The sequence below is a fragment of the Leptidea sinapis genome, chromosome 37 (genome assembly GCF_905404315.1).
Source record: "Leptidea sinapis chromosome 37, ilLepSina1.1, whole genome shotgun sequence".
NCBI lineage: Eukaryota > Metazoa > Arthropoda > Insecta > Lepidoptera > Pieridae > Leptidea > Leptidea sinapis.
The window spans coordinates 4514647-4534231 of NC_066301.1; the positions used below are offsets into that span (position 1 = coordinate 4514647).

The following is a 19585-nucleotide window of genomic DNA, read 5'->3' on the forward strand; positions in this document are numbered from 1 at the left end:
TTCAGCGGTTTAGGCGTGAAAGCGTAACAAACAAACTTACATTCATATTTATAATAATAGTAGGGATATTATTCCGCGTAATTTTTGTCTTCATTTAAACTCTCATTGAGGTTATATTTTGATTTTTTCTTTTTTTAAAGAGACAAGTTTAACAAATGTATAGTGTTTATTTAAGAAACAGTAAAGTCGTTCACTAAAAATTATAATATAAATCTTCACATGTAACCGCAATCGTGTGCCTGCCTGAGTTTTGATTTTATTTCTGTAATGTGCGTGAGTATCTGTGCGACATGAAATGTACCAAAATTCCAAATACTTTTTACAATTTGCCAAAACATTTAATAAGTTTGTTTTTCAAATAGACTAACGGTCTTACAAATAAAATGACAGCTCGATAATGCGTGATCACTGTTGATTTGTCAATGTGTGTGTTAGATATTCGTGTAACACCTGGCAATCCTAATGTTGCGGCTGACTGAGAGGTGGCAACCATATTTATTTAAATTCTTTACATAATTTACTTTAAAATTTATTGAAAAAAAAAAACATTCAAGTAGTTGCAATTGTATATCAGAAAATTAATTCAACTAAATTATTCAACTTAATAATAAAATACGGACAGTAAAATACTGTTACGACTCGCGGCAATGCGTTGCCTTCAGCAGCTGTGGTATTGTGCAGCCATTTAGTTAGTGTTTGAGTTCAATGTACTTCATACTTCCGCATGAGACAGTAACGGTGACGAGCTATCAAGTCCAGAGTATCTTGGTAGCATAATCTTTTAATATCTATTTTATCATCAAAATTCAAACATATATTTTATTCTATTCTGTGGGTTGGTATTATTCATAGGTCATTTCCGCAATTCGAAGTCTGTGCGCCTATTGTACGTAAAAACTCCGTGGGTTCAAGCCCTTTTGATGAGCTAAGTAAAGATGGGCAACTTCACAAATAACTTTTGAGTTTGTGCATGTATGTGCAGATACCAATGGGAGGCTCCTTTGCACAGGACGCCAACGTCGCCTTTTTCTGCCGTGGAGCAGTAATGTATAAGCATTGCTGTATTTAGAAATGAGACTTAACAAATTCGATTACACATTGGTAATTATTGATTTCCCCCCGTTTCATACAATTTTTAATGGACTCTTTTAAAGAAATTATTGTGATTTTCCGAGGTTTGTTCCCTATTATTAATTAGTCTATTGTTTTTCAGTGCCGTATGCAAGTTCCATGTTTAAAATTGAATCTCATCGCCATCTTTATATAGTTTTGTAGTTGTATATTCTTGAGTATAAATTAGGTATTGATGAGGTCACAGGGAACATTACATTAAATTGTAATTTGTATTCACGATTCATACAATTTTAAATCGAAGCTTTACTAGCCGTTCTTGCAGCGGAATCGTGGGCAAACAGGATTCAATAGTCGTGTACGTATCTGTTTATTTGTGCAAACAATTATACGCTCTAATTGTAAATATTCACAGGCTGTTTTTCTATAAACTATTGCGATTGTTTATTGAGTTAGCTCGCACTTTGAATGTTGATTACGAGTTGCGTCTTGCGGCCACAGGCCAGTACATACCTGATTGTCGTTACGGTTGGACGTGTATACATAATATTGTTGAGTGTTCTGTGTCGTATGTTCTAGTGTTTGTGCACCACTTTTATTTTGAAGGAGCTAGGACGTGTATTCACGCTGGATTTTCAATTTGATGGTACGTTTCTCTATAGATCTGTTAATTTATATTTTACCGTTGTAGTAAAACTATTCCGCAAAAATTACCATGTTCTATCCATTACCGAGACGATCTTATGTAGAGCCGAGCCTTATTTATTTGTGATTCATATGTTTTCAGCGGTGTAGAACTTTTACGACCTATGACAGTATTAAAGCGTCTTTTATTTGGAAACATGGCAATTAAAGCGTTGCCAACAGTTATTAGAATAAATTTAGTATATTTGATTTCAAAGGAGACAAATAAAGAGAAAGGACTTCCAAATAGGGTATCATTTATTTTATATTTTACAAAAGGTATTTTAATGTACTTTCTGCAGCACATAACAGGTTTCCATGGTTTTTAAAAGAATCGTATGACTCAAAACATTGTTACTATAAATAATTATATGCTATAATTAACCAGTGGGCGGCTCCTTTGCACAGGATGCCGGCTAGATTATGGGTACCGCAACGGCGCTTATTTCTGCCGTGAAGCAGTAATGTGTAACCATTACTGTGTTTCTGTCTGAAGTGCGCCGTAGCTGGTTAAACTATTCGGCAAATGAGATTTAACACCTTACGTCTCAAGGTGACGAGCGCAATTGTAGTGCCGCTCAGATTTTTTGGGATCTCCAAGAATCCTGAGCGGCATTGTAATGGTCAGGGCGCATCAATTACCATCAGATGAACGTCTTGCTCGACTCGTCCCTTATTTCCATAAAAATTTTTATATAGATCAAGATCTCATTTTTAATCAATTTCAACGAAGCCCTGATGTTCTCCCGCCACTTCACATTCATGACAGAAAAGACTCCCTCGTAAGAAAGAGCAATTTTGCATTCCTTATTAGTTATATAGATTATAGAATACGCCTACATGAGTACAACTCTAGTTTATATTACGGTTGGCAACCTTACAATTAATTCGTATACGTACTTTAGTTATTTATTTTTATAACAGCATGTCATATCTGATATCATTATTTTATTTTATTTATTTATACTATTAATCATTTATAGAAAGAATCTTAAAAGCTAACATAGTCCCGCAAAACTGTTTGGACAGTTTGTCTGCAGGATCAAGTCTCTTGTAATACATTTATGCTTATTAGAACATTGATTTTATACAAGTGTAAATAACAAATATTGATAAAAAATATAATAAAAAATTTAATTTTAAGGCAGTGTTGACAACAAATATTTCTTAAGTTTAGTTTTAAATTTTCTTTTACTGGTTTCTAGTCGGATGTCCTCAGGCAAGCTGTTTAATAGATAAGGTAGGCGTTTTTTCAAAGTCCTATCTCCGTAGTAGTTATTGATTCTAGGAACCTCGAACTTACCAGCGGACATCAACCGAGTATCGTGGTTGTGCATAATTGGGTTATGTTCTTGATTGCCATGATTGTTAATGGCTAATAAGTACTTATATGTTTTAAGCTTAGTGGCAATACTTTACATATTTTAAATAATTTTCTATAATAATTTTTACAATAATTTTTAACTTTTTTGGTGACGAGAAACCAACTTCACCCTGTTCACCACCACCACCTTCACCACTTTTGTGTTACTGTGGTGTGCGCGCATCTTCAAAAAAAATTTAAAATCAAAAAGGGTTTTCAACGAGTATAATCTGAATCTCGGAAACGGCTCCAACGATTTTCATAAAATTTACTTTACAGGTTATTTCGGGTGCGATAAATCGATCTAGCTAGGTTTCAATTAAAAAAATGTAGTTTTATCCGTGTTGTAATGAGAAACAGCCACAATAACATTAGAATACAAAGGTAAATTTCGCTACTATATGCAAAGCTGTAATAGCTCAGATGGGGCATTGGGTGATCTGGAAAGCAGAGGACCCCGGTTCGAATTTAGATGTCCTATTAGTTTTTTTTGTTCAAGTCTTGTACATTCTTAAAAATCCGAGCAAGGTTCGGTCGTCCGGATATTTATATCTAAAACGAGTAGTTTTGATTTCAAATTTTATCACGCTGGCATCAATTGCTAAAGAAGTCGTTATTGATTGTTAATCGTCTAGTCACAAAAAATATTTAGATGATAAAGAGAAAAATATATTGAAAATATTATGCAGTCTCCATTTTTATCATCAGGAACTTCTGTTTCTTCAGGATCCTGTCACATAATCTCAATAAATCTGAGTAGTGGTAGTAATAATGGCAGTTGCCTGAAAGTTATCATCATTATTCATACAATACTTGATATACCCGGAAACACCGGGACGATACGACATATAAAGTACCTTCAAAAGAAGCGCGTACATCTTCCTTAAAGCCCGGCAATGCACCTGTGATTCCTCTGTTGTTGCAAGAGAATGTGGGCGGCGGTGATCACTTAACACAAAGTGATCGTTTTAAAAAATATTTATCGTGAACGTCGATTAGTCTGTGGTTCAAAAAAACTGCGTGGTACGTCTATCTCGAGAACGACTTGACGAAACGCCGTATTTTTTTCAAAGGGTTCAAGCCCGTATAGGCGTATTCGTTATTGTAATTAAGATTTTTACAATACTGTTTTCTCTACAAACGTAGGATAGCACGAGGAATAAATAATTTTAAGGATTTTTGCTTTGTTAGGCCAAAGAAGTATAACTTATTGCGTGCATACATACACACACACACTTTTAAAAAAAAATATAGCCAATGTCTCCCGGGGATAATGTAATTAATGTCCCAGCAGTAAAAGAATTTTTCAAATGGGTTCAGTACTTTCGGAGTCCTATTCAGTGCAAACAAACAATCAATTCTTTCCTCTTTGTAATATTAGTGTAGATATTGATTGTGTAATCGTCTTGTACTACCTGGCTTGTCTAATTCTTTTACCACGGTTGTAATTTAAGAGCCTTGAACATTTACGGCCTTATGAATAAACTTGGGATAAAGTTATACCTGAGAATAAACCAAGGAAATGTTTACTAATAGATAGATTGCCTGAATTAATAAATGAAGCCTTTAAGCAAAGTAAAAAGGTACATTTTTAACTGATGCTACAAGCGAATATACTAAATGATTATAATTATATTTCACCTAATATATACTATATCTTATGTTAATCATTGCTCGCTTGTCCCCCGACTCCTCGAGATCTTTCCAAATTTTCCTGTCTTAACTCTTCTTCATATTGGTCGAGCAATCTTTTTGAAATCATCTTCCCATCGTATCGTTTGCCTCCCTCTATTTCTTTTTCCATATATTGGATACCACTCTATAATTTGTTCAATGTGTTTTGAGAACCTACTAGAATCACTTCTACAACAGCAACCTGTTTAGATAATATTTTTACAGATGTTACTATTACTTAAAAGCAACTTATAAAAGTAAATACAAGATTGGACAATGTCAGACCAAAAAAGTTGACGATTATACCAGTTACGGGTAGCCGTCTTGAGAGGTTTAGAAATAATTTGGTAAATACGATACCATTTTTACACTGTGGTGAAACTGCAAATTTTCACTATAACTTAGTCTTCAATTCCTTCTGTGAGGAATTTGACAGGATTTTTACTCCAGTAACGGTGACAGTAAACAACAAACATTGTTTTAATGATTGGGCAACAATGGGTATCCACAAAAGTCGTAAACGCTTATATGACCTTTATTATGAGAAACATTACAATAATAGTGAAGAATTTAAAATATATGTAAAAAAAATACTCCAAGCTCTTTAAAGTAGTTTGTCATGAAGCGAAAACACGTTTCATTGCAGATAAAATTAAAAACAGTAATAATAAAGTAAAAGCGACTTGGAGTGTAATTAACAATGAACCTGGTAGATCGAATTGCCGTAACACCTCTATCTGTTTAAATATTAATAATCGCGTTATAAATTCGGAAATAGAAATTGCAAATGAATTTGATAAATACTTCTCCGGAATCCCGATTGTCACGACCAAAGACCTTAACTCTTCGCCAAAAGCAGCATATGATATGCTTAAATTACACGTACCAGTATCTTCCACTGATTTGAAATTTAAGTATGTTACAGGTAGCGATATAATAAAAATCTTCAAATTAATTAACCTAAAAAATACAAAAGACCTATGGGGCCATTCGACTAATATTGTAAAATACATACATGACATTATAGCACCTGAATTAGCAATAATATTTAATGAATGCATAGATGAGGGTGTGTTCATGACCTCGTGAAATACAGCAAAGTTATACCTTTGTTTAAATCGGGCAGTTCTTTTGACCCTGCTAATTTCAGACCTATTTCAGTGCTGCCTGTTTTTGGTAAAATTTTTGAAAAACTTTTGCTTCAATTATGGAATTGAATATAAATAATGGATATTGATGACGAGGTAAGCAATGCACTCTCAAAGATAGTGCGTTGGTGTGAGACGAATAATCTGCACTTAAACAGTAAAAAAACAAAGTGTTTACGGTTCATTACACCAAACACAGCGGAGGTACAAACCAACGTACTTATAAATGACCAGAGATTGGAACTTGTGGACACTACGGTCTTGGGTATCACGTTCGATAAAAAGCTTCAGTGGGGTCCACATATTACGCATCTAGCAGATAGACTCAGCTCTGCGGCATATGCAGTTAGAAGGATTAGAGAGTACACGAATGTTGCGACCGCTAGATTAGTGTACTTTAGTTATTTTCACAGCATCATGACATACGGTATGTTACTATGGGGCATGCTGCTGACATTGATATAATGTTTGAACTGCAAAAGAGAGCTGTTCGTGTTATATATCAGCTTGGTTATAGACAGTCTCTCAAAGAAAAATGTAAAGAAATAAATATTATGACTGTTCATTGTCAGTACATTTATGAAAATTTAATATATGTTCACAAAAATCGTCACCTTTTTGCTCTTAATAGTGATTTTCATTATTATAACACTAGAAATAAGGGATTGCTTGTAACAAATTTTAGTAGGCTTAATAAGATACATAATAGCTTTAAGGGTAAATGTATACACTTCTACAATAAAGTCCCAGCCACTGTTCAGGCATTATCTATAAATAAATTTTAATGTTTTCTAAATGTCTCTGGTCGTAAATCCTATTACTCCACTGCTGAATATCTAAATGATCGGACAGCCTGGGGCTAGATTGTGATTATTTTATAGCGATAGAAATGACTGTACAATATTGTATATTTTATTGAAAAGAGCGCAAAAAAAATAATGCTGGGAGAGTTTCTTGCGCCGCTTCTTCTCTCTCATTTGTTTCCGAAGCGGTAGTAGTATCTAGTAGAATAAGAAATGACATCAAAAAGAATTCTAAAGGAATCAATTTTGAGAAAATAAATGCCTTTTATGCCTTTTAATGTCTTTTGTCCATTTATCTTGTTTGCTTCTTATCACATGTCCTGTCCAACGCCATTTTAGCTGCTTAATCGTTTTTTCCACACTTTCCATCTTTTTTTTCTTTCTTATGTTTGTTATTCTTACTTTATCTTGCTTTCTCATTTTCATCATGCTGCGCTCGGTCCCATGTTGATCACATTGCTTATGATTACTTAATTCGGACGTAGGTATCACGTTTCCCGCGTTTATTTGCAAAGCTGATTGACATTCGGAAAACTTCAGAATTATCATTGTATTGGCAGTGTTGTCAGCGATAAAGTAAACATTTTGCATATTCTTGGTATACTTAAATGATAAGTAGAAATCATATTGATTGTGTTTGCCAAATACATTATTAGTTATTTTTATTGAAGATTCTTCTCCATCAATTATAAAATATTGTTATTATTTTATGGAGATATACTTTCATATGTTTTAAAATTTTAATTTTATTGCACTTCATCAATACTTTCGGCTACGTTATTTATGTAACTTTCATATTGTAATAGTCTCCCCTATTGTTTTTCTATTATACTGGATTGGACTAGTTCGTTATGACTTTTGTTCATTTTTTATACGACTTAGGAAGGTATTATGGGTGTACAGTAAGTACCTTTTAGATTTTCCATATACATTCATGAGTTCGTTTCCTAAATGCTCTGTCTCTTGGTTTTCTCTTACTAGATTTTTTTAAATATAGTTTCAGGTGATACTTACAGTTGAAAATAGGTACTATCATTGTTTTCTTCTTCTTCTAGGGCCATCTCCTATCGGAGGTTGGCAATCATTAAAGCCAACTGGATTTTGTTCACCGCTGCCCTACACAGTGATTCTCATATTGAACCACTAGCGAAGGTTCTGAAGCCAGGATATTCGTTTGCGGTCAGGTCTTCGTGCGCCTTTTATGAGCTGTAGCAATATGAACTACGCATTATATGGCCCCTGCTATTCAAGCTTTCTCAATACAGTATACAGTTTTTCAATAAGATTGTTGATAACTGAGTTATTATGGTGAGATATTTTAGTGTTAATTGTCAAAAAGTTTTTTTTTGTCTTCCCTTTAAAAATCACTTTATACTTATGTTAGTGTCTACAACACCAATATGGGAGGATAAATGCTTGACTTTGGGGCCATATTGGTCAAGGCTTGCGAAATTTTGAACACAATAGAGACATTTGGAGGATGTGGCAAACAGCATACTGATGACCGAGCCGAGAGTCAATTTATAATCTCGAAATAATGGGTTGTTTAATTGTTTATAAATTAAGTTTGTAAATTAATTATAAATTAAAAGTATAAATTATGCATTTAATACTGTCAGAGCAATTAGCTTAGAACAAAGGCTAAATATGTTTAGCCTTTAATTTGATACCATATATGTAGTTCTAGCATCCTAACGATTTGTATCTTAGAGAATTATAAATCACTACATAGGCAAAAACAGATCAAATAAAGGAAAGCTCCTTTGCACAGGATGCCGGCTAGATTATGGGTACCACAACGGCGTCTATTTCTGCCGTGAAGCAGTAACGTGCAAACATTAATGTGTTTCGGGCTGAAGGGTGCCGTAGCTAATAAAATTACTGGGCAAATGAGACAACATCTTATGTCTCATGGTGACGCAGTTGTAACTTGTAGTGCCATTCAGAGTTTTTGGGATTTCCAAGAATCCTGAGCGTCCTGCTCGTCTTGTCCCTTATTGTCATAAAAAAGGAAAAATTACAGAAATACGCTGCGTAGAGTTGCTGTTCACTTTATATTTGCAATTGTAAAACAAAATATGAAATAGCTGATCGTGTCATTTGTAGTTATGCAGTTAACACCTTTACGTTGCGCACAGATGCACATTATTGATATGAGTGATTAAATAGTGGTATATTATAATATATTAACTTTACGAGGCCGTTGTCTATGCAAGGTGATGCAACAAATACAAGATGAACATTTTGACTCAGTTTGTCAAAAAAGCTTAAAATAATTATCAGTATAGAAAAAGCAACAATGTACACAAGTTATTTATTTGTTTCTTTTTTATAGGAATTTTACTCGTAATAAAATACAATAAACAACTTAATGCTAAAAACAGATCTTCACTGATATACAATAAACGTAGTATACCGCATTTATCACGGGGAGTGTTCCGAAGAGCCGTTTCACCTGATTCCTGCCGCCGAATTCCACCTTCGTTAATTAATTAATTCCACCCTCGCACGACACGCCACAAATTAGGATATCATCAGCACCATCTGGATGTGTAGCGGTCCTCCACATTGCGGTTTTCAAGAAACTTTCCTCCATACATTCTACAAAGCTGTGGAATGAACTTCCTTGTGCGGTGTTTCCGGGAAGGTACGACATGGGTACCTTAAAAAAAGCGTTTACACCTTCCTTAAAGGCCGGCAACTCTCTAACGCAACCGATGACAGTCCTACTAAGGCCTATTCTCGTAACAAAACGAGAATAGGATCGAAGCGACCTAAGTCAAAAAGTTAAATTTGGTACTTAAAACGTACGCAAATTGGCGGTTCAGTTTCGATTATATTTAATAGTTAAATTAAATAAAACGAACCCTGCAAGTACTGTTAACTTCCACTTCTACTGAACACTACTGTTTTGTATTGATGTGAAATACCAAAAAAATTAATTATTCTTCGAAACGTAGTAATAATAAAGGACCCATTAATTAATTTAATAATATTTTCCGTTCTCATAATAAAGTTTTAAATAGTTGATAGTTTCTACTATTTTGTATATAGTTTGTTGGTTTGTTTTCACAAATAAAATTTGAAAACAAAATTGTATGAATGATGCGGGACTCGAACCCACGACTTCTCGCGTTCCGTGCGGGTGCTCTTCCAACTGAGCTAATCGTTTGACGTATCCTCATGTAATCTTGTATGCCTTGTTCAACTCTCAGGTTGTGGCTTCATCTACAGGATCTACTTTACAGTTGATAACCTGTTCAATCCCAGTATTTGCATATTAGAAAATTGACTTGAGATGTCGCTCTTGCAAAATCTAAACAATATGTTTTGTTTTTAATCCTTACTTCTAGGATTAATATACACAAATAAAACTTGAAAATAAAATTTTATAAACCATGCGGGACTCTGTAATCGGTGTATTAATCCCAGAAGTGAGTGTTAATACTTTAAAAACATATGAAATTGTTTAGATTTGTTTTCATTTTACGTTCATTGAGAACTATTTTAAAAAGTGACAATATTATGAGAATGTAAAACTTACTAGAGAGGGCGTGGCCTGTTGTATAAATATACACACCGTTGTTACAATAAATCTGTTTATAATTTATAGTTTAATGTGCTATCGGCTGTTGAGTAATGTCCTATTGAAAGAAGTGGATCAAGGTTATCTTATCTAGTTTATAGACCATAATATTATTTGAATTTTAGGCACATAAGTGAATTTGCTAGAAACTCTCGTAACCATAATGTTAACACTAGGAACAGACATAACTTATAATGCCTACTACTCGGCTAAGTCGTTAGTCTTTTGTGGGGCGATGTATATGATTTTACAAGATCCCAGAAATTTTTCAAAACAAAAGTATTACGTAAAGGTTACTATAACATAAATGTCTTTCTTAATGATACCACCGATTGGGAATGGAGCGACCGCCCTCAGGCTATTAAATAATGAGTCTAATTGTACAATATTACTTTGTAAATATATTTTTAGATGAAAAAAAAAAACCCGCTGAGTTTGTTGCGCCCATTCTTCTCAGGTCTGAGGCATTCTTTTTGGAATTGGTGGTAGTTTTTAACTTTCAATAAGTGATGTCACATCCTATTTTGAATAAAAATATTTTTAAAATTGTATGTATACTGAATACTCAATTTTTATTGGCGATGCAATGATTCTGTTAAAGTGGACTGGACCAATATATTGAAGACTAGCTGACCCCACAGACGCTGTTCTGTCAATAGAAAAAAAATGATTTAAGTATTCGAGATTAATGTAGTTTAAAGTCATTGGAAATGTGTTTGGTACACAACCTACAACAAACAAAATCAAAGTTAATAAGTCAAAAATTAAATAAAAACGTATTTCTGAATGATTGGGTGCAATTACTAATTGTGACAGTTACGAACACGAACCATCCATACACAAACAATGAATTCAAGCTCTAAAGGTTGATCAAACATTCATTTGACATTCTACCAAATATAAAATATTTGTACTACTATGTCTGAAAATACAATGATTTACTTCGATTCACAAGAATCTGCAATTTGTGCTAGTTTAACTTAATAGATATCCAATAATTGTTTTGAGTTTTCTTTAGTGTTAAATCCGCCAATATTCGTCGTCAAACAATCCGACAAGTGTTGCGCCTCTACACGAAGCATCTACAGGAGATGTTGACACGCAAAACTCTGGCACATGGAGACACGAATATTGGCGGAATTAACACTCAAGAAAACTCAAAACATTTGGATAATTATGGATTTTCGCAAAATAACGCCTACTTCAGTAAATTTAAAAAAAAATGCTTAATAGAGATTATGATATTTCTGGATCTTATACACGTTCGGGAGAATTAGTTTAATAATAATAATAATATTGATACACTTTTTACACAAACTATCTTGACCCAAACTAGGCATAGCCTGTACTATGGGTACAAGACAACGATATATCTAATAAACTTATTTAAACATACATAAATACATATAAACATCCATGACTCGAAAACAAGCATCCATATTCATCATATAAATGATTGCACCTACCGGGATTTGAACCCGGGACCTCTAGCTTAGTAGTCAGGACCACTAACAATTCGGCTATATGGGTCGTCTAATAATATTTTGTAGAGTCTAACGTTGGCCCCTATACAAAGTCGCTGAGGTAACACGCGTCTCCCCATCTCGTAGTATGATGAGTCTATCTACAGTTGTTTGGCTTATATAATAATGAAATGCATCAATATTTTATCTAATACTAATTAAATCTAATTTTGCTTCAAATGCTTTCTTTCACCGCTGTTTGAAACTACAATAATCATATGTCTCACTTGGATCCCTTTACAACTAATATAAGAACCTCCAAAAAAATCATTAATGTATGATTTTTTTACAAAAACCTATTAATGTTTGTTTTCTTTTTGTATTTGCACAGTGTTATTGTTAATTTCCTAATACTTCCTGAATATTTACATAAATTATTATTAACTTCATTATAATTTGTGGGCACTCAAGGTCCTTATCTATTAAGAATTAGAATAAGAATTTTTTTGTACTTTACTGTTTGCTGCCAAAAAAAAATTTAAACACATATGTCAAGTGTTGTAATGAAATTCAGTAAAATATTATATCATCCGTTTTCATAATAACACTCCTTTGGATTATGTTATTATGGTTACTAGGGCTGGCTTTTTTAATGTTAGCAGTAAGCTAACTGATTCAGAATCTTTTATAGAGAATTTATATTATGGGTGTAGATACAGTCTTGCATGCAACTGTTGATATTATCCCCTTTCGTGTTTTAATACCCCTTATTACACAACAGTTGCATAAATAACTATTTCAACACACTTGCTCATAAAATGACCCGAACACACATCATAATATTACACACTAGTGCATACTAGAATTATGCCTACAAAATTAAGCCAGTCCCTAACTGCAAATTATATGAGAGTAAACAGAATACAGTTTTTTTTGTAACTACAAAGAGGTTTTATGCCAAAATAATTCCATTAAAATTTATGGAATAAATAAATGTGTCACTAATTATGACGAACAAACATTTATTAGTATCAAATTATTAACTAACTAAAATAACTTTAATGTGGGCTGTATGGCTATATGTATTCAATCACCTTTAATCACATTAGGCGCAGGCCAAAAATAATTGCGCGCCATTTTCCATAATTTTCATATTTTGTTTGCATTTATGTATAGAAGATAAACAATTCATAATTTTTAATCCCGCCAGAAATACTAAAAACTGTGAAAATACCATCAAAAAGACGCCAATATCGTTTGGAAAATTGTAAATTCACCAATTGTTTTAATAATTAAACTATTTTATATTATTTACTCGCAAGTTGTGTTGAAAAAAAGGGTATTAAGCTCGTGAGTAACTTACTCACTAGACACTCGGCTGATAAACGCCCTCGACTACGGCTCGTGCTGCAACCCACAGCCTCGTGTATAATGTGCAACTAAGCCCACTTGTATCATGATATACTATTAAAGGTGACCCCTTATAAGGTTTTTGCTTTTGTACTAAATAATAACAGAACGTAAATCCGCATTTATTAGTTTTTCACTTTCAGTCTCAGTTCATTTCCATGTTTACTGAGACGATGAGATAATTATATCCTCAGACTTTGCTTAATGTACGTATCAAATATTTGTCAATCGTAAACACTTTATGAAAATATGTGCGGATTCTTTTTTTATTATACGAATTATATTGTTGGTCTAAGCTTGCTACTGTGTGCGCATGTATTTATCCAGACGAGTGTAACGTGTAATGTAAGCAGGGGCGTGTATGTTATATAGGCAATTAACAAACGATCCATATAGCCTAGTGGCTGGTGATTTTACTGAGCTACAGGTTTCCGGGTTCGAATCCCGGTAGGTGCAAACATTTATATGATGAATATGGATGTTTGTTTTCGAGTCATGGATGTTTATATTATGTACTAGCTGACTCGACAGACGTTGTTCTGTATATAATAAATAAAATAATGTTTTATATGAATTTGTCAATAATATATTATCATAACATCAAAAATTACTTCGTAAAATATGCACCCTGCTTTCGTAATGAAATTGTTTCACAGCAGAACTGTCAAACCGTGCGTCAATAAATTCTCTCATAGAAATTATGTATGGACACATCAAAGGAAAAACAAATTTGTTGTTTCTATTTAATTTAGCAGCTTTTTACTATTTATTCACCTTTACCACAAATACTTCAAGACCTAAATTTGCCCAATCGGTCCAGCCGTTCTCGAGTTTTAGCGAGACTAACGAACAGCAATTCATTTTTATATATATAGATTAATGTATGTTTAAGTAAGTATATTGTATTAAATATATCATTGTATTGTACCCATAGTATTGGCAATGCTTATTTAACTAATTCTAATTCAGACCGAAACCATTACTGCTTCACGGCAGATATAGGCGCCGTTATGGTACCCATAATCTAGCCGGCATTATGTGCAAAGGAGCCTCCCATTGGTGATCACCTAATATCACTTGACCCTTATTTGTCCTCCTATTCCATAACAGAAAGACTGATGAGTACACGAAGTGGATTAATGGATTGATAATTACAAAGGCCACATTGTAATTGTAGTTTTTCCAATTACAGAATCAAACGACTTCAACTGTGACTATACATCCTGCCATGTATAAGTTTGAGTACGTCAAAAACAATAACTGATGAGTTACATTATTAATTTAAAGAAAAATTAACAAAAAAAATAACCGACTTCAAAAATACTATTCTACTACGTTGTGTTGCCGATATTAAAATCGCGATACAAAAGTAACTGTTGATTGCAGATGGGTGAAAATTTGAAGTTGAAAAAGTTTTTAATGCTGACTCATAATCAAACAAATTTAAAAAAAAAAAAATCGTGTGGACCACCCTTAACATTTAGGGGGATGAAAATAGATGTTGTCTGATTCTCAGCACTCATATCCAATATGCACTTAAAATTTCGTGAGAATCGGTCAAGCCGATTCGGAGGAGTTCAAAGTTTAACACCGTGACACGAGAATTTTATATATTAAGTAGATAATATGCACTAAAAAGTATAAAAATAATTGCGTATTTTTATACAATCTAATTAATTAATCTTATTTTAGTTACGATTATTGTTATTATACGGTAAGCACCAGCTTTCAAATAAAAAAAGAATAATCAAAATCTGTTCACCCAGTGGAAAGTTCTGAGGTAAAAAACATAAAATAAAAGCATACGGTGGATGAAATGGTATATTAACGTTCGTAGGGAAATGCTATTAGAGACTGTCCACAATTTTACAAACAAAAACTTACTATGCCTACTACTTGGTTGGGTCGAGTTAGTAGGTCTTTTGTTGGGCGATGAGAAAATGTACAAAAAAAATGTGTCACGAAATTTAAAAGAATTGTTAAAAAACGTTTGTGTGGGAAACGTTATTATAGCATAAACGATTTTCTTAATGACACCACGGACTGGGAATAAAGCGAACACCCTCAGGCTCTTTAATTATAAATGTTCATTGTACGATATTACATTGTAATCCATATTTTATATTAAAAAAAAAGCCCGCTGAGTTTCTTGCGCCCATTCTTCTCAGGTGTAAGGCAGTCTCTTTTGAATGGGTGGTAGTTTTTGACGTTCTGTAGTTCTGAAGTGATTTTAAATCCTATTTTGAATAAAAATATTTGAATTTGAATGACAAGGGATATCCGCTGAATCATTGAAGAGCGCCACCAGCACCGGAAAGAGCAGTTTGTATGTGTATTATTTGCAAAGTGTCCTAAAAAATGAAAATGCTGTTTAAGGTAACTATTCCACGCGGACGAAGTCGCGAGGAAAACCTAGTTTAAACGTAATATAAAGAACAAGGTCTTCAGGTCATTCGATGTTAAGTAATTAGTGCAATCCATATGGACTTGTAGGCAATTAGTGTTACAAATGCATTTGTAATTAACACACGCAAATAAACTGCTTCGATAGGCGATTCGTTTCAAAGGATGTTTCGTGTTTGATTAAATTCGTTTGTAATTCACTTTTTGTCGATTCAATATATCCAAATATCCCTCAAATACGATTCATATTGTCATGGTACCTAATTGAATTATTATTATTCAATCTCTTTTTTACTAGGTCCTTTGAAACGGCAATTTCTCCAACTTTTGAATTTTGTTAACGTTTTTTTTTTATATTGACACACTTTTTACACAATTTTTCTTGCCCCAAGTTAAGCATATATAGCCTGTATTATGGGTTACAAGACAATGATATATTTAATACAATATACTTACTTAAACATACATAAATTCATATAAACATACATAAATACATTTAAACATACATGACTCGGAAACAAACATCCATCCGAACGTGTGGTGGGAGGCTCCTTTGCACCGGATGCCGGCTAGATTATGGGTACCACAACGGCGCCTATTTCTGCCGTGAAGCAGTAATGTGTAAGTATTATTGTGTTTCGGTCTGAAGGGCGTCGTAGCTAGTGAAATTACTGGGCAAAAGAGGCTTAATAGCACCTTAATATGTCTCAAGGCGCAGTTGTAGTGCCGCTCAGAATTTTTGGGGTTTTTAATAATCTTGAGTATCAATTACCATCAGCTGTACGTCCAGCTCGTCTCATCACTTATTTTCATAAAAAAAAAAACCTTGGGCTACCAACCGAACGATGTCCTCAACTCACAACTAGAAACCGAGCCTGTGCAAAAATGCTTCAGTGCCTCCTGTACTTTCTCTTATATTGAAAAATTCATAAAGGTGATACTCTGCCTTTACCACATGCTTAGTTCATTGCCCTATCTACTTAAACTCCAAGGTAATAGTGGTGTCAGTTCCCGCTGAAAATGCATTAGATAATTCAAATCAAATCCATGCGGTAAGTGCAGTAATAGTTTGGCTGTAGGTAACAATAAGTGCTGTAGCAAGGTTTAGCCACTATATTAACTTATCAATTACTAGCTGACCCGGCAGACTTCGTACTGTCTCAATGCCTCAATAAAAGACTTAAATTTTTGTATAAAATAAACTTAAAACAAACAAAACGAATCTTTTTTTAGTCTTATTACCCGTGTTTTAAGGAATTTTATTTTTTACCTCCTGAGAAAGTTAGAAAGATATACAAATTCTAATTAGTTATTCATTTTAAGATATTATTTTTATTTGATTTAATGAACGACGCACGGGGGACACAGCAAAGGAAATCAAAATTGTTGTTCTAAACAATTTGTTATGTTTTTTTTTTTTAAAGTGATAACCCTCACTTCTAGGATTAATACACAAATAAAATTTGAAAAACAAAATTTTATGAACGATGCGGGATTCGAACCCACGACCTCCGGCGTTCCGTGCCGGTGCTTTAAACCAACGGTTAGCTGAGTGTGAAAATTGTTGTTTTTTTTAATTCCGAGTATTTTCATATTTATTCAATCTTTTAAACCTTCTCTGGACTTCCACAAATAATTCAAGACTAAAATTAGCGAAATCGGTCCAGCCGTTCTCGAGTTTTAGCGAGACTAACGAACATCAATTCATTTATAATATATAGATAATATGTTCGCATACTTCAGGACATAGAATTGATCAAGTTTTGCGCTGCAATGAGTTGTACAAGCGGTCGTGCATATATTATAATAGCCATACAAAATCAACAAAGTTCATTAAACTCTATCGAATAATTTTTTATGACTAACTGCAAACGGTCATAAAAGCGTCGCAGTAGGTCGATTTTATCAGTTCGTAAAGCCTCCAAATAAAAAAATATAATTTGTAGTCCGTATCTCAATGATAAATCAAAATTAAAATTTTTACATACACATCTTAATATATATAAATTACGTGACACGTTGTTTGTCCGCGATGGACTCCTAAACTAATCAAGGATTTAAATGGGGGATTACTGCATGGAGTTCAATTTAGTCCAACTTGAGAGATAGGATACTTTTTATTTCGATTTGGGACCCACAATTATTTTCAATATTTATTTTGTGTGGACATATATTCGTGAGAGAATTCATTATTACAAGAGGGAGCATTTTATACGAAATATTTCTTGATGTTTTGAAATATTATTGCTAAATTTCTATAAACAGTATTTTTTTATTATCTCTAGAGCAACGTCTGTCGAGACAGCTAGTTTATTATAAAAATCTGTGTGATTATGCCAAACAAGGAGATAAAATCAACTACGGAATATATCAAATTGGCAAATTTTTCATACAATACTTTTTTACGCAAGATTTCATGGCTCTTCTTATTAAGTACTCACTTATTTTTTTTTTTAATAATTAGAACGTATTTCCATTAGCCTAACAAATGTGCGTGCGGTGCGCCAAAAGGAGTTTTCACTTCAAGAAATAAAGTTAACATCACATAATTTTAATTGAGTACTTTTGAATTGTTAATTATAATTTTTTCACTACCACCGTTTCTTAAATCTGCTATGTCGAGATTGTCAAGTACTTCTTCTTAACAATTATTCTCAACTGGAGAAGAATTGGCAAGTAGTAAATATATTAACTAGTACCTATGAATAATATAATCAAAATTACATATTTAAGTTAAACCCACATTAATTAGGCTATTATTAATTTATATAACGCTTTGGTTAGAAGCCACTTAGAATATAGCGCCGTTATCTGGGCGCCTCATGAAGCTAAGTATAGTTTAATGTTAGAGCGTATATAAAACAAATTTACACGTTACCTGTACATGAGGCTCTACGGGGTTTACGTTTAATGATATTTATTTCTCATTAAAAAATAATATTGTCACTTACATGAGAACATATAAATATGATGTAATAATTTATCCGCCGTTCTTTAGATGTTCAGTACATACATATTACACATTATAGTACTTATTCTTCTTCACAAAATTTAAGATTACACACTTTTACAGGGCACTGTCACATAACAAACAATTTCAGACATGTGTTTTATAAAAACTTTGAAACAATATAGTCTGATAGCTCACGTTTAAATGTTTTTAGTGACCTAATCTTTTTGAGAGATGAAGGTAGACTATTAAAAAGTTGTGCGCCCTCGTAAATAAACATTACCCTTTTTATCCGCTTATGTACCCCACATTATTTATTTTAGGTATGGTAGGATATAGCGAGCTGAGGGTAAGAAGGGACCTGGCGCTGATATCATATCTATTTAAAGTCTTAAGAGGAGAGGTGCATAATGCGGATATATTGGGCAGACTGCATTTTGCTGTTCCGAATAGGTACGTATGGCGCCGACGTCGGCCGCCGTTGCTGATGGTGCCGTCCGCGCGCACCAACTTGTTAAGCCAGGCAGCGGTGACGCGTGCTCTTCGTACAGTTAACGAAATAGCCTCATATACGGATCGATTTTGTTGCACTCAGGGTGAATTCAATTATAAAATTTAAATATAAAAATGTAAAATGTAAAAATGTATGTACCTCTATCGCTTTGGAATATTCTGTAATGATAGTGTGTATTTTGAGAAAATAAATAAATTATGACATAGAGAAATAATAAACGGCGTTATTTTGAAAGTACGCCGCAGGATAATGTTAGGTCTATTAGATTCTAATAATGAGAAGATTAGAGAGGCATGTGCAGTTTCTTGTAATATGGAACGATTTTCCAGGTAGGCTTGCTTACTTCATGGTAATAAATAACTCTTTCTCAGTGTTAAATTCATAAGGTTGTAGCTGAAAGTGGCGGGCTGTAGGAAGCGTAGCTCACTATCAAATATTTAAGTTACCTCGAGTTTTGATTTATTTGCTTGCTTCTCAATACATAATTTATCTCAACTGAAGTCTCACTTTCTGAAG

At 33.5% G+C, this 19585-nt stretch overlaps 1 protein-coding gene across 1 annotated transcript in view; it reads left to right on the forward strand.

Moving 5' to 3' along the window:
* Positions 1-1570: 1570 nt before the first annotated feature.
* Positions 1571-19585, forward strand: part of LOC126975724 (protein GDAP2 homolog) — a 123939-nt gene continuing 105924 nt past the window's right edge. Inside the window, exon 1 of the mRNA XM_050823726.1 lies at positions 1571-1717. The gene's annotated coding sequence lies outside the window, so the exon portion shown is untranslated. The remainder of the gene's footprint in view (positions 1718-19585) is intronic.